Below are 14,475 nucleotides of genomic sequence, written 5' to 3'. Positions count from 1 at the left end.
TCCCGTGTGTCTCAGAGCTCTTAAACCTGGGGTAGTGAGGCATGCCACCATCCTTTCAAGCCCAGTTTGCAGAAATGAACTTGACCTATGACATCCCTTGTTTGTGTTTTGGTAAGAGAAAATCAAGCTGCTGTTAGTAACAGGGTGCTTCACTTCAGGATCCTTAGCAAGCCTAAATCTGTAAGGCCCTCAACTTGTTCCAAGTTAACTTTTGAAAGGAAGTAGACAGACTGCTTATGTGGGTTCCCAAAGACCTCAGAGAATGGGACCCAATATTGTGCTCACTGCCCTGAAATCTCTTCTTTGGCTAGATCACTGGGTTTGTTCAAGTTGGCCTTCCTGAGTTCCTCACTTAAAAGTCATCTCAGTAACTCCCCCTCTGGTTCTTCTTCTCAACTACATTTCCTACTATAATGTCCAGACTACCCTCATACACTTAAAATAACCCTTTCCAAAACAGGAATCTCATCACGTTTCTGTCCAGACCTGCCTCTTCAGTGACACTTTGTAGACAGCAAGGCAGAGCCTCAGCTGTAGGTCCTTTCTGTCCTCTGAGCACCTCTCCCAAGTCAGACAGACAGACACCCCAGGAGATCAAAATCTTGGTGCCCCCTAAAACATATTCTACATATAGAGGTAATGTAATTCTTGCTATTTAAAATGCCTATTGTCTTAGTTAAGGTTTCTACTGGTCTGACAAAATACCATGACCAAAAGCAGTTTGAGGAAGAAAGAGTTTATATTCATTAGCATCCCTGGAAGTCAAGGCAAGAACTCAAGGCATGAATCTGGAGATAGGAACTGATGCAGAGTTCATGGAGAGATTCTTCTTACTGGCTTGTTTCTCACTGTTTACTTCTGGTCTCTTATAGTACCCAGGACTACCAGTGGTACCACCCACAGTGACATGTGTCCCCCCACATCAAACATCAATGAAGAAAGCACCATGGGCTTGCCCACAGGTCAATTTTGTGGGGACATTTTCTCAATTGAAGTTCCCTCTTCCAAAATGACTCTAGTTTATGCCAAACTGACATAAAACCAGCCAGCATGCCTATGGAAATAACAGGCACCAAATGTTTGTTGAACAAGGAAAAATATTGGAGTATACCTGCTACTCAAAGGTATTAAATTGAGGTGTGTGTGTGTGTGTGTGCGTGTGTGTGTGTGTGTGTGAAGGATCATGAATCCTGAGGTCAGTTTTGAGCACGGTGCAGGCCACAGAGGAGGTCTGCATTGGGAGCATTAGGAGCCCTTGTTGCTTGTAGCTTTAAGCTGGTGCAGATCTAGGCATGCTTTTCTAGGTTGGTTTTTGGGGGTTTGTTTTTGTGGCCTGACTGCTGTAAGGAATGATTGTACTCCTTTGTGTTCAGTTGGCCTGTGCCTGGCCTTAGAAGGAGCAGGAAGGGAAAAGGGAGGGGGCTGGAAAGGAAGGCCTTGCCCCTTCCTGCCCTGCGCCCAGTGCTGATTCAGCACTCTTGCGAGGGGTGTAGTCTGCAATAAATATACAAAAGAGCCCTAGGAACCAGCACACTAACACACCAGGCCCTGCTGCCTCAACACAGGCCGTGATATAGCAGAGTGTGGAGCAGTCCACAAACCAAGACTAAGTCTACAAGTATAAATTTTCCTCAGGGAGATTGGGACCCAAAGAACATGAGTGTCCCCAGTGCTGAGTTCCTATTAGAGGCAATCGCTTGTAAAAATGGCATGCAATCATTAAACCATGTTTACAGGGAATAGAAGGTTCTGCTTAGCAGAGCACCAGGGAGAACAGAGACAAGGAAGTATAGATAGAAAAAGACATAGGATATAACAAGTTTACACATTGCACACATTGAGAACACAGCAGGACATGCTCAGTGTCCTTGGAGGGTATGGCCCTCAGGGCACATCACACCACCATTGTACATCACTGGGCTAAGTTCAGAACTTTTCTTGGGTGTGCATGTGAGTGGACGTGTGTGTGTGCGAACATCTCTCTGTCTCTCTGCCTCTCTCTCTCTCTCTCTCTCTCTCTCTCTCTCTCTCTCTCTCTGTGTGTGTGTGTGTGTGTGTGTGTGTGTGTGTGTGTGTGTGTGTGTTTTCAGGGCTGACCTTTTGGTGTTGAATATCTGATTGGTATGCTTTCTCTTGGGGAATATGCTTCTCCTGCGCTTGGCATTCCTTAGCTGTCTACAGTATAGGACTGAGCCCCTTGGGTTCCCTCATTCACTGCATAACATATTGTTGTCTGTGTTCAGCTCATGTTTAGGTGGTCAAGATGGTGAGACTCTATGGTGTTGCTTCTGATATTCCTAAGAGACACAATCTCACAGCAAACTCCCTGATACTCTGTCTCTTATAATCTTTATGTCCCCTCGTCTGCAATGATTTCTGAGCTGTAGGTGTGAGAGCTGTTTTATAGATATTTCCATTGAGACTGGGCTCCATACTCTGCATTTTGATTGGCTGTGGTTTTCTGTAAATGTCTTCATCTGTCCCAAAGAAAAGTTTCCTTGATGAGGGATGAGAACTACACTTCTCCCTGCCTATAAGTACAAATAGTTACAATGTATTTAGGGATCATTTAGTAAGGTAGTGATTTTAGGTTCTCCTCCAAGACCCATGATGTCACTAGCCCTGGGAAGTTGGCTGGGTTTCCATCAGTAGGCATGGCTTTCCTCTTATTCATCAGGTAGATTTTTTTTTTTAATTTTAGAAGTTTTTGCTTTTGTTGATGATGCTGTTTTGGGTTTTTTCGAGACATGGTTTCTCTGTGGAGCCCTGGAAGTCCTGATACTATAGAAGTCCTGATACTATGTAGACCAGGATAGTACAAACTTGAGATCCTTTCAGCTCTGCACTGAGATTATGGACTTGTGCAGTATAGCCCAAGCTCTCCTCAATCTCACTTGTACCTAAAGATAAGGTTGAGTCCTTGGAGCCCCTTCCACCACCTCCAAAATCTAGGATTAAAGGTCCAGTTTGAATAAATTCTTGCCTACAATGTATTTACTATGGCACCAGATACTCACTTGCTGGCAACATGCTCTTTGCCCAATAGTAACTAAGACATTTGCGACATCTGGTGGACATATTGTGGTCCTACACATAATTTAAGTAAGAAATTTTGTTTACAGAGGGCCTGGTTAAATGACACAGAAGGGCATTGTTCCTACAAAACCTATGCCAGCTCTGCAGCTCCACTGGATGTGGCACTGGAAGTTATTCTGCTTTTTCTTTTCTTTTTCTAACAGTACAACACACTCCCTTTTCTTTTTGAAATACAGATGTCTAATGGGTAAGTAGCCTAACTGGAAAAGGTTGCCTTGGAGTTGTCAGCAAGGAGGATGGATCAGATCAGCATTCTTTCATCCTACTTCTCACCCTCAGGAGAAATTAAGACGCCTGCCTGGCTCCCTGGAGCTGCATCTTCCCTGCAGCCTGCCAAAGCCTCATTTCTGGCTGTTCCCCGACTCTAGCTACACCCTATGGAGACACATATAGTTCATTCTGGCTGGGCAGCATTGACTTCCAGGTTAAACTCAGGGCTCCACCCATGAGCTATGTCCTATCTCTGTAGCGCACTGAATGTTACAGGGGTGTCCTTCCCCCGTCTGCATTCTGTGCCTCTTCACTGAAATGACTCTTCTTCATACCCATCCAGTCCCTGGATCTCATCATGGACCTTTGACGTGTTCTGGTCTTCCCACCAGGGTGGACCCTCCTAACAGCCAGGCAGCTCATCTACAACCGAGTGAAGACATCTGAAGTAGCCAGCCTCCTCCAGACATCAACCTGTCTTCATGTGCCCAAACACAAATGAGAGGAGCTTGTGTGATTATTGGAAAAGCCATAGTAACTGTCACAGATTCCGGTAAAGGATACTGTTTTCTAACCAAGATGACTCTGTAAGGGAGCATAATAATGACCAATGACCTGCCCACCTGAATCAAAAAGCCTGTGGAACTGTTGGGGTGCCAAGGGAGCCCTTTCAGACTGTTTCCAGCATCCTGGTGTCTCTCTATCCCCGGAACTAGTGGCAATCCCAGCACACTCCTGAACATGAGTTGTAATGGTGAATGGAGTCACTTTCCCAGTGGGTTTCCGCAGCCACACTTGAAGCTAGGGCACCATTAGCCCATCCTTCCTTTAAGACTTGGAAGAGAGTTCCCAGATAGAAGAGATCAGATGAGGCTCAGCTCTGTACGCTCATGGGCTAGGGTGCTAAGAATCCATCCCCTGCTCTGCCCTGCCAGAGCAGCAAGGGCTAGAAGCAGAAAAATTACACCAGGAGAAGGCCTTCTTCCCTTCCTCCTCCCATGGACTTGACAGCAGGTCTAGAAGGGAGAAACCTTCAGCTTCCATCATTCAGGCTGCTGTGCAAGCCCAAGGTTTGTCCTTCCAGATCATGTGTTCTTTGGTGTAGGTGAAGTTTGTGGTCTCTCCTCTCTCCTTCCCTCCCCTCCCATTCCCTCCCCTCTCCTCTCTCCTTCCCTTCCCTTCCCTCCCCTCCCCTTCCCTTCCCTTCCCTTCCCTTCCCTTCCCTTCCCTTCCCTTCCCTTCCTTCCCTTCTCCCTTCTCTTCCCTTCCCTTCTCTTCCTGTCCCTTTTCCCTTCCCTTTTCCCTTCCCTTCCCTTCCTTTCCCTTCTCCTCTCTTCTCCTCTCCTCTCCTCTCCTCTTCTGTCTTCTCCCCTCTCCTCCCTCTCCTTCCCTTCCCTCCTCCCCCTCTCTCCTTTCAGAGGCAAGGTTTCTCTGTGTAGCCTTGGCTGTCCTAGAACTACTTTGTAGACCAAGCTGGCCTTAAACTCCGAGATCTACATGTCTCTGCCTCCCTAGTGCTGAGATTAAAGCCATGGCCTACCACACCCAGATGTGGCCACACTTTTCAACAAGTCCACGGTCCAGATGCTACCCAGCCTCCAGGGCTAGAAAAACCTGCATTTTCTATTGTGCATAAAGGCCACCACAGACCTAGGACAAAGCACAAATAGAATTGTGAAGTCAAGAGATAGCCACCAAAGTGGGGATGAGCAGACATTTGAGAGCAGCAGACAGTGGGTGTCCCTTCTCTGCCTGGCCGTGCCTGGCCATTTTGTCTTTGAACTGTCCTTCTATTTTAGAGATACCAGATGTCTTAGTTTGGGTTCTATTGCTGTGAAGAGACACCATGACCAAAGCAACTCTCAGAAAGGCAAACACTTAATTGGGACTGGCTTACATTTTCAGTGGTTTTGTTCATTATTATCATGGTGGGAATCATGGCAGTGTTCAGGCAGACATGGTGCTGGAGAAGGAGCTGAGAGTTCTACATCTTGATCTGAAGGCAGCCAGGAGGAGGCTTTTTTCCACACAAGCCAGAACCTGAGCATAGGAGGAGGCTTCAAAGCCCACCTATCTGGTGACTCACCACTCCCTATGGACCAAGCATTCAAGTACATGAGTCTATGGGGTCCAAACCTACTGAAACCACACCAGATTTGTTTAGATCTAAGGTCTGGCTGTTGTGGGGCCAGTTAACAGGAAACAAGGCATCCTTCCAAGTGACAGATAGTGGACTTCATAACTAGTGGGTCATACCTGTGATACTGGAACTTGCAGGGCTGAGGCAGGAGGACTGCTGCTAGTCCAGGTGAGCCTATGCTACACAATTCCAGACCTGACTGTGTAAGTGACAGAGACCTGGTCTCAAAACTTATTAAGTTAACGAAATTCAACCAGTACTTTCTGCATTTCTTAGTTCTACACAAAGCCCTTTCAAGATGAAGCACGTTCCTTTTTCACATGCTATTTTTCTTTTCATTTAAAAAAAAATAAATTACCATTCTGGGTGCTGGCAGGGCACACCTTTAGTTCCAACACTGAGGAGGCAGAGGCAGGCAGATCTCTGAGTTCTAGGCCAGTCTGGTCGATAGAGCTAGTTTCAGGACAACCAAGGCTACACAGACAAATCCTGTCTCAAAAACAAACAAAACCAGTTACCTGTCTCAGGGATTTCTATTGCATTTATTTACTTATTCATTATGTATTTATTTTGTGTGCATGTTAGGTGTGTGTGTGTGTGTTTGTGTGCGTGTGTGTGTGTGTGTGTGTGTGTTCACGTGTGCACGCGCACCATGGTGAGTACATGGAAGTCAGAGGACAGTGTGCAGGACCCCTTCCACCATCTAGGTTCCTGGGACTAAACTCAGGTTGTTAGATGTTAGCAGCAAATGAAGAAAATTCTGGCAACTCTAAGCTTCTCAGTAACTTCAGCTAGAAACTAAAAATCATCATCTTCTTTTATTTGCTTTTTTCATTATTGATTTTGTCTTGCTTTGGGTTTTGTTTGTGAGACAAGATCTCACACCATCTCCCAGGTTGGGCTGGAACTCACTATGTAGCCCAGGCTAATCTAGAGATCCTTCTTTGGCCCCCGAGTGCTGAGATCAAAGCTTGAGTCTACTAACTCTTCCTTCTGCTCCTACCATCGTGGACTATTCCAGGATGGGAAGCTCTGATTTAGGTGGGAGAAGACAGCTAGGTCCTAGGTTTGTGGGCTTAGCTGAGTCCTTATTACATCATAATTTTGTCATCTATGGGATTAATCTGTAAATTGGCCAACCATCCCAGTTTGCCTGAGTGGAGATATTTCTTAGGACACAGGACTTTCCAAGATGAAACCTAGAAAGTATGCCTAATGAGTGTACCATCGGAAGGGAAGATGAAAAAAAGAAACACTGTATCAAAAGGTCTGCAAGCAGTGGCCTGAGTCTCACAGCTGGCTTCTCAACACAGCTTCCCCTGCATTATATAGGTGTGTGTCTGTGTCCGTGTCTGTGTGTGTGTGCATAACTACTGAGTCTCTTTGTGTATGTGTGTGTGCATACATAACTACTGAGTCTCTCTCTCTCTCTCTCTCTCTCTCTCTTTCTCTCTCTCTCTCTCTCTCTCTCTCACACACACACACCTCCTAGCAAAATAAAGAGAAAGAACTTTAAATGGAAATATAATTTATCTAAAGGCATGGGAGGGCAGGTTCAGGGAGCTAAGGACACTGGGGATAGGGGGTGAAGACATGAGTTACAAGTGAGGGATGTACCTCAGAGATATTTGTTTGTTTTATTCTTGTTTTTAAAGAAGCTGTAACTTGCGTGTGGATCCCTTAAAGTATAATATATCCACCGTTCCCCGAGGAACTAAGGAGTCCTCAAGTGTCCAGGTCCTGGATCTGCTAAAATGGACAGATTCGGTGTGTTTCAAGCGCCCTCTTGTGGCCAGTGTGCTCAAGAGTCATCCCAGCCATTTCAGCTTGGCAGGGAGCAAGGTGGATAGGATAAGCTCCTATTCACCCAAAGCTGACAGCTTGCATTTGCCCTCATTCAATCCACTTCTTCCCCTACCATGCTCTGTTTTGTGTGCATCAGATTCTGCTGTTCACAAACTAGTTCACTGTCTTCTTTACTTTTTATAACCTCAAGAGGAAACACAGAGAGGCATTATCAGAACCCCATACCGCCACCCCCTTTGAAAGCATTATCAGACACACTTAAAGAAGACTGAAACTCTGGAATTTCTAATGGCACAGGGCCACAATATGGGGCGCTTTGCTGAAGTAATCCTGAAGCCCCTTTCCTTTGTTAGATAATACTTTGCAGGAGACCACAGATTTGAACCAGATACCTGCACCAGGCAAAACAGATCCAAACCATTAGATAAGTTATAGTGAATGAGTTTTAACTAATCGCAGAAAGCATCGTAGCCTGTCAGCTGGGGTATAGGTAAGAAGCTAGTGAACTTATAACCATTTGATTGGTTGGTAGTCTAGGATGGAGTCAATCAGGCCATTTTTCATTCTTCACTTCAGCTTCCTATATATGACATCCAGTGATGTTGCTAGTATTCACAGAACCTGTTCCGGGTGGAGAGAGCCGAATTCTGAGAATCACTATTACTGAGCTTTTATTTATTTATTTATTTATTTATTTATTTATTTATTGGATAAACACCATTCAGTTAAACCTGTCAAAGATTCTTCCTGATTGTTGTTTGCTTGTACTTGTGCTTGTGTTGTATGTGGTGTTGGAGACAGAATCCAGGGCCTCTCAAATAGCAAACCTGGCTGCTGGGTTTCCATTTTTTATTCTTTTATTCCTTAATATCCTTAATGTCTGGGAGAGAAAAAAAATATTTGAGGCCTGGGTAAAACGGGGAGTTTGCCTATGAAACATGCAGCTGGGCTGGATTCTAGCTTGCTGCTGGAGTAGAGGGCCCCCTGCTGTAACTACTGAGGTCAGCTAACAGCTGGCCTGAGGAGCACACTGGGAGGCTCTGACAGTATTATTGGAGTGTAGTTAACTCCCATAGCTTGCCAGGCAATTGCACAGGACACAGGGCAACGGCGGACATCAGCCTAGCCTTCTGGAGTGATCCCATCTGGCACTGAGCAGCTGTCTAGTGGAGCACAGTCTGCAGATGACCTCCACCTTGGTGAGCAGAGTAAAACAGTCTTTTTCATTTCTTTTTCTTTTCTTTTTTTTTAGAGAGGGTCTCATTCTGCAGTCCGGGCTGGTCTGGAACTCACCATTTAGCCCAGGCCAGCCTCAAATTTTCCATAATCCTGTGGCTCAGCCTCCTAAGCGCTGGGATCACAGGCATGCACCATCATGCCTAACTAAAACAACCTTTAAAAACATAAAGGGCTACTGAGGTTGAGGAGTCCCCCACTCCCCAGCTAAGGGTGGCTTGCTGTGCCTTGAGAAGGAGTTAGTCTCCTCTGCAGCAGCTCAGTGCTGAGACAGTGGAAGAGACAGGATGGCTGTCTGCACACTGGTGTGCACACTGGGAAGCTCTGGAACTATCGAGCTCCTTCCCTCTCCTGAAGGACAAACAGAGGTGAGAAGTTATATACCTGTAAAAATCTGTCTCCTGTTCTAAAGTGGAGCTGCGAGGGTGAGAAAGGAGAGGGGCCTTCATTTATCTCCATTCACTTCAGCTGCCTTAATGACCCTTACCCAAAGCGAAACGCACAGACCTTCCAAATGGCCTGAGTAGATGAGAGCATTGGTAAATGGGCAGAGATTCTTATGACCAGGACAGTCATGGAAGGCAACTGTGTCCTCCGGAGAGAGCGTTAGAGATAAGGAGAGCTTCATCAGAGCTGAACACACCATTGCCTCTGGATCCTCCATTTGGTTCTTGTCCAGATCAGAGGTGACCAGAAATAACGGCCATCTGTCCACTGTTTCTTAGGCTCCAACTGGGGCAAGCAGGCCTGGCATGTCCCATCACTACCACACACCCTGCCGTAGCCCACAGGGCAGAGCATCCTGCTTGTTTGCCTCTTCTGCTTCTCAGATCTCCTTCCTCCTTGTGGAGGCTGCGTACAGTATCACTTAAAGAACAGAACCAAACACTCATTGACAATCTCCAGTAGTCAGCATCAGGCTCTGGCGCTTTGCATTGGTATCTCACGGAATCTTACTCAATGCCGTGGGTCAGACTACCAAGCTAAAGGACTGCAAGCCAAGTGGCTTGAACAGCGTGGCTCTTCCTGGGTTCTGGAAGCTGGGGAGTGTGAGATTTTTGGGTGATGATGCTCTGCTCTCCCTGAAGGCACTAGGGAGACAGACAGGTCTCTTTTGGCTTTAAAGCATTCAGTATTTAACTTTACTGTTCAAGCAGCACTCTCTCTGGGTGCTCGTCTATCTCCAAATTTCATTAGTCTACTGAGTCAGGGACCCCTTGACTTCCAGTGCGACCATATTACAACAACCCTGTAGGGAAACATTCTGGGTCAGGGGAGTTAGGGCTTTAGAACAGAAGTGTTAAAGAGACTCAAATCGATCACATAGCATCCCTCAGCAACTAATAAATGTCAAATCTGAAGTATAAAGAAGTTAAACAACCTGGCTGGTCAGAGACCAAACTGCCATTGGAACCCAGGGCTGTATTGACTCCAGAGTGGAATTTCTTTCTCACCCGAGGGCTTATCAAAGCAGGGTGCTGTGTCTCCTCTAGAACACCAAGGGCAGGTCTGGGGTAGAGCCAGACTGCGTATATTTCTGAGAAGTTCTAGTGCACAGAGCTGTGGTCCCAGACGACAAGGGAAGCTGCTCCCCAGAAGAGCTCAGATGGCCATTATGCACAGAAACTGCCTGGAGCTTGTTATTTACTCTTTAAGGCAGAAACTATAGCTCATCCCAAGAGCTTCTGATTCACTCAGTCTGGATGGAACCCAGGAATCTGCTGTAAATAAATATTCTGAGCTACGTCCTCATATGTTATACTTCCACATAAAAGGTTCTCAGTGCTGCCTGTGCTTTGATGAACTGGGACACTTCGAGGAGCTCCGAGCTGATGCCTAGATCCACCCTCAAGGAGAGTCTCATTCTTGGAGGTATGCCATAAATCATTGTTAATTAATTAATTAATTTTAGGTTCTTATAGGTGCTCAAACATGCACAAAAATTTGAGACCCTCTTTCACAGTGCCAATCCTAGTAAGAAGCTATCAGACACCTGCTTGTCGAGAAAGTCCGGTGAATTGGAAGTATCTTTTCCTCTTGGGCAATAAGACTCACTGATTGCCATTCTGCAGTTCCTGCAGGGTCCTCTTGGGCATCCAGTACTAGTCAGGGGAGGGGCCTGCCTCCATCTCCACAGAGCTGGGTGCTCTGTAAGGCTGCATGCTCACTCTCTAACTCTTTAAGGTTGTCTGTGCCTTCCAATCCTGCAGTACCCTGTTGCTTCAGCAGATGGCAATGTGGTCAGGAAATCGAGCCTTCCAGATTCCTGAAGCTTGGGCAACCTCAACTTAGGGAACAGGAAAGAACCATAAATAATCATAGTTGCCAATTGGACCAAGATGCAGGTCCTGTGGTTGCTTGCCGGGTCTCCCATAGATGCTGTGTTGGAGGCAGAGTGCCCTTTGCAATATAGAGACAGAACTCAAAGCCAACCCTACCATGCTTAGTAGGTCCAAGGCCCACTCACCCTGGACCTCCTGAGATCCAGAGCAGGGGAGGGAGTAATGGTCCATTGTGCTTCCTTGCCTGGCATGGTAACCCAAGTGTGCCCAGCACTCAAGTGTGTATGTGTGCGCACGCGTGCGTGCGTGCGTGTGTGATGTGAAGGAGAAGTGAGTGTGAAATGCACAATGTGCAAAATCATCAGAAATGGAATATATACATGGAGAATTTAGTTCTTACTAATGCCTGGCCATAAATGTTCTGTCCTGTTGGGGAGCACAAAAGAACTCATAAGAGGTCATCCCAATAGTGCCAAAGGACAGGCTTGGAAGTATCTTCAACGCTCGCATGTAAGATCACTCACTGCCATGTATTAGAGTTCACATTGGGAAGGGAAAACACATCAGCAGTTTCCTCTATTTGACAGTGATCTTAACAATGTATGTGATATTAAGAATAATGACTGGGCGGTGGGATGGGTAGAGACGGCTCAATAATAAGGAGGGCGCCAGGAAGCTTACAGCTACCTGTCACTCCAGATGAAGGGGATCCAATACCTCCAAGAGTGCCTACACACAAAGCACACAAACATGCACACACTCGTACATGCACACACATACACACATGTACCCACACACATACACACACTCGTACATGCACACATATACACACACATGCACATACACACACACATGCACACACATACACACATGTACCCACACACATATACACAGTGATGTACATGCACATACATACACACACATGCACACACATACACACACTCATGCACATACATACACATACATGCACACACATATACACATATACATGCTCATGTACATGCACACACATATACACAAATGCACACACATACAAACACACATGCACACACATACCCACACATATATACATACTCATGTACATGTTCTCACATATACATGCACATGCACTAGCACACGCATAAACACACATATATAATTTTTAAAATGCTTTAAAAATACTGAATTTTTATTTGATGGCATAAAATATCACATAAAAATATACACTCAATATATAGGAGACAAAACCAGTGGTGTGTGAATCAGACAATTGTCATGTATATCAATAAATAGTTACGTTCACAATTTAATAACTATAGATAATTATGTATTTATGAGGTCAGCTATGGACTTGATATTTATTGGCTTGTTTTACTTTTTAAAACCTAATTGTGATCTCATTTCTCATTTTAATGAGCCCCTTTAATACCTCCCCCCTCAACACATTAATATTCTGCCTAGGATGAGCAGTGGTCCCCTACCTGTGGGTCACGACCTCTTTGGGGGGGGGGGTCACACAACCCTTTTACGGGTGTCGAATAGCACATATCTTGCATGTCACATATTTATATCACAATTCATAACAGTAGCAAAATTACAATTGTGTAGTAATTTTATGGTTGGGGGGTCACCACAACTGTATTATAGGGTTGCAGCATTAGGAAGGCTGAGAACCATTGTCCTATGATAATATTCTCTGTGAACCATTAACATACAGTATGCATTTGCACTAGCTGATCATCAAGAAAAGGAAGATAATGCACAAGAGAGGGAAAGCTGCAGAGAGAGAGAGAGAGAGAGAAAGACAGAGAGAGAGAGAGAGAGACAGAGAGAGAGAGAGAGAAACAGAGAGAGAGAGAGAGCTGGAGCTGAATGGGCTAAGTGAGCAAGGAAATAAACCCTAGGCAATCACTAACTTAAAACAGTAAGAAAGCTGTTAAACGCACAAGCACACAGAAACTTTGAGAGGGTTCCTTAACTCTGTTAGTCCTGTCCCCGAGAGCAACAGAAGCATTTGTATAAATTAAGTCTTGCTTAAAATTATAAGAAGATGAGCTCATTTTCAGTATCATGAATTCTTGGAACAGAGCCACAGAGGGAGGAAAGCATAGCCTTGGGAAGGGAGGGAGTGAGCCAAAGATTTGGATTCTGTAGGTTTCCAGGATAATTCTGGTATTGGTTCATGTTTAAATCCGTGCTCACGCCAGGCGGTGGTGGCGCACGCCTTTAATCCCAGCACTTGGGAGGCAGAGGCAGGCGGATTTCTGAGTTCGAGAGTTTGAGGCTAGCCTCGTCTACAGAGTGAGTTCCAGGACAGCCAGGGCTACACAGAAAAACCCTGTCTCGAAAAAACCAAAAACCAAAAACAAAAAAACAAAAGAAACAAAAAACAAAAAAAACTGTGCTCACCCTCTGAAAGCCAGGCACTTCATCATGGTTGCAGAGCCAAAGTCCAGCCCCATAAAGTATTCAGCATCTTTTTAAAAATCCCCCCAAAATAAATGCAACGAAAAAGTAAAGGCCAGAGGGGTTCTCTACAAATGGCTTTCTTGCCATTCTCTTTTTAATTAGACTTTCATAAAAATCCTAGAATCAGAAATCATTTTAAAAACAATCAATCTATAAGATTTAAAATATAAGCTGGGCCTGTTGACACACTCAGCAGGCAACTGAGGTACGTCCTGGAGGATCAGAGTTCAAGGTCATCCTCAATTATATCTATTGACTTTGAGTATAGCCTGGGCTACTTGAAATGATGTCTCAAAACAAAAAGCCTAAAATGTAAGACAAAGTTGACCTTCTTTATAGTGAAGTATCCCATACAGACAGACACACACAGATAGAAAATTAGAATCTCCTGGCACTGGGAAATAGCTTTGTTAAACTTTTATATTGATAGCACAGGGTTTAAGATGGACCATTAGAGAAATGCAGAGGGCAGAGACCACAGGGTCTAGTTGTTTGCCCCATTTCTCTGAAGATGCTCAACTCCTTTGTCCCCTGGAAACACTGCTTGGGGGGGGGGTCTCCACATCTTACCAACTACCTCCAGCCAATTCAAGGTGTTGGTCAATGGCTTCCTTCATACCCACCTGCCCCAGCTGTGGTTCTGAAAATATTTAGATGCTGTAGCTAAGCCACACCTTTTTTACACTTTTAATTTTTATTAAGAGGTAAATGAGGAGCCAGAAACATTCCTAGCTTAGCTCTCACAATGCCATTATTCACTGGGCACAAGTAATTTTTCTGAAGGCCAAAGCCACCAGATGAACTGAACAGAATAGCAACCCATGGTGATCAGCAAAGCTCAAGAGGGACAGCAATGCGGTACCACTGCACAGCCAACTATCGGTTTGCTGTGCTGAGCCTTAGATGGGAGAGGCAAGAGTCCAGATCAGTGACATTTGCACCAGAATTGCTAGAGCAGCCTCTCCATTGAGTTTTCAGGATGAATGTTGTAATTTTTGAAAGTTAATGATTAAGTCCTTTAGTTAGGAGAGATGACAGAGGTTCTGGTTAGTCAACAAAATGATTGACTAGGTATTAGGTCTATCTTGTATCTTACTGATACAAATTGGTATAGTTATGTTCTAATTGTATTTTAAGAGAAAAGTTTTATCTTAACAGAAAGGGTGATATGTAGGAGGGGCAATGGTGGGAGGAATAAGGAGAAGAAGGGGAGGAGTAAGGAGAGGAGGAGGAGCTAGGACACAAGAGGGGGGGGGG

This window comes from Grammomys surdaster, unplaced genomic scaffold (assembly GCF_004785775.1).
Source record: "Grammomys surdaster isolate TR1022 unplaced genomic scaffold, NIH_TR_1.0 223, whole genome shotgun sequence".
Classification (NCBI taxonomy): domain Eukaryota; kingdom Metazoa; phylum Chordata; class Mammalia; order Rodentia; family Muridae; genus Grammomys; species Grammomys surdaster.
Note: the sequence above shows the minus strand (reverse complement) of the source record.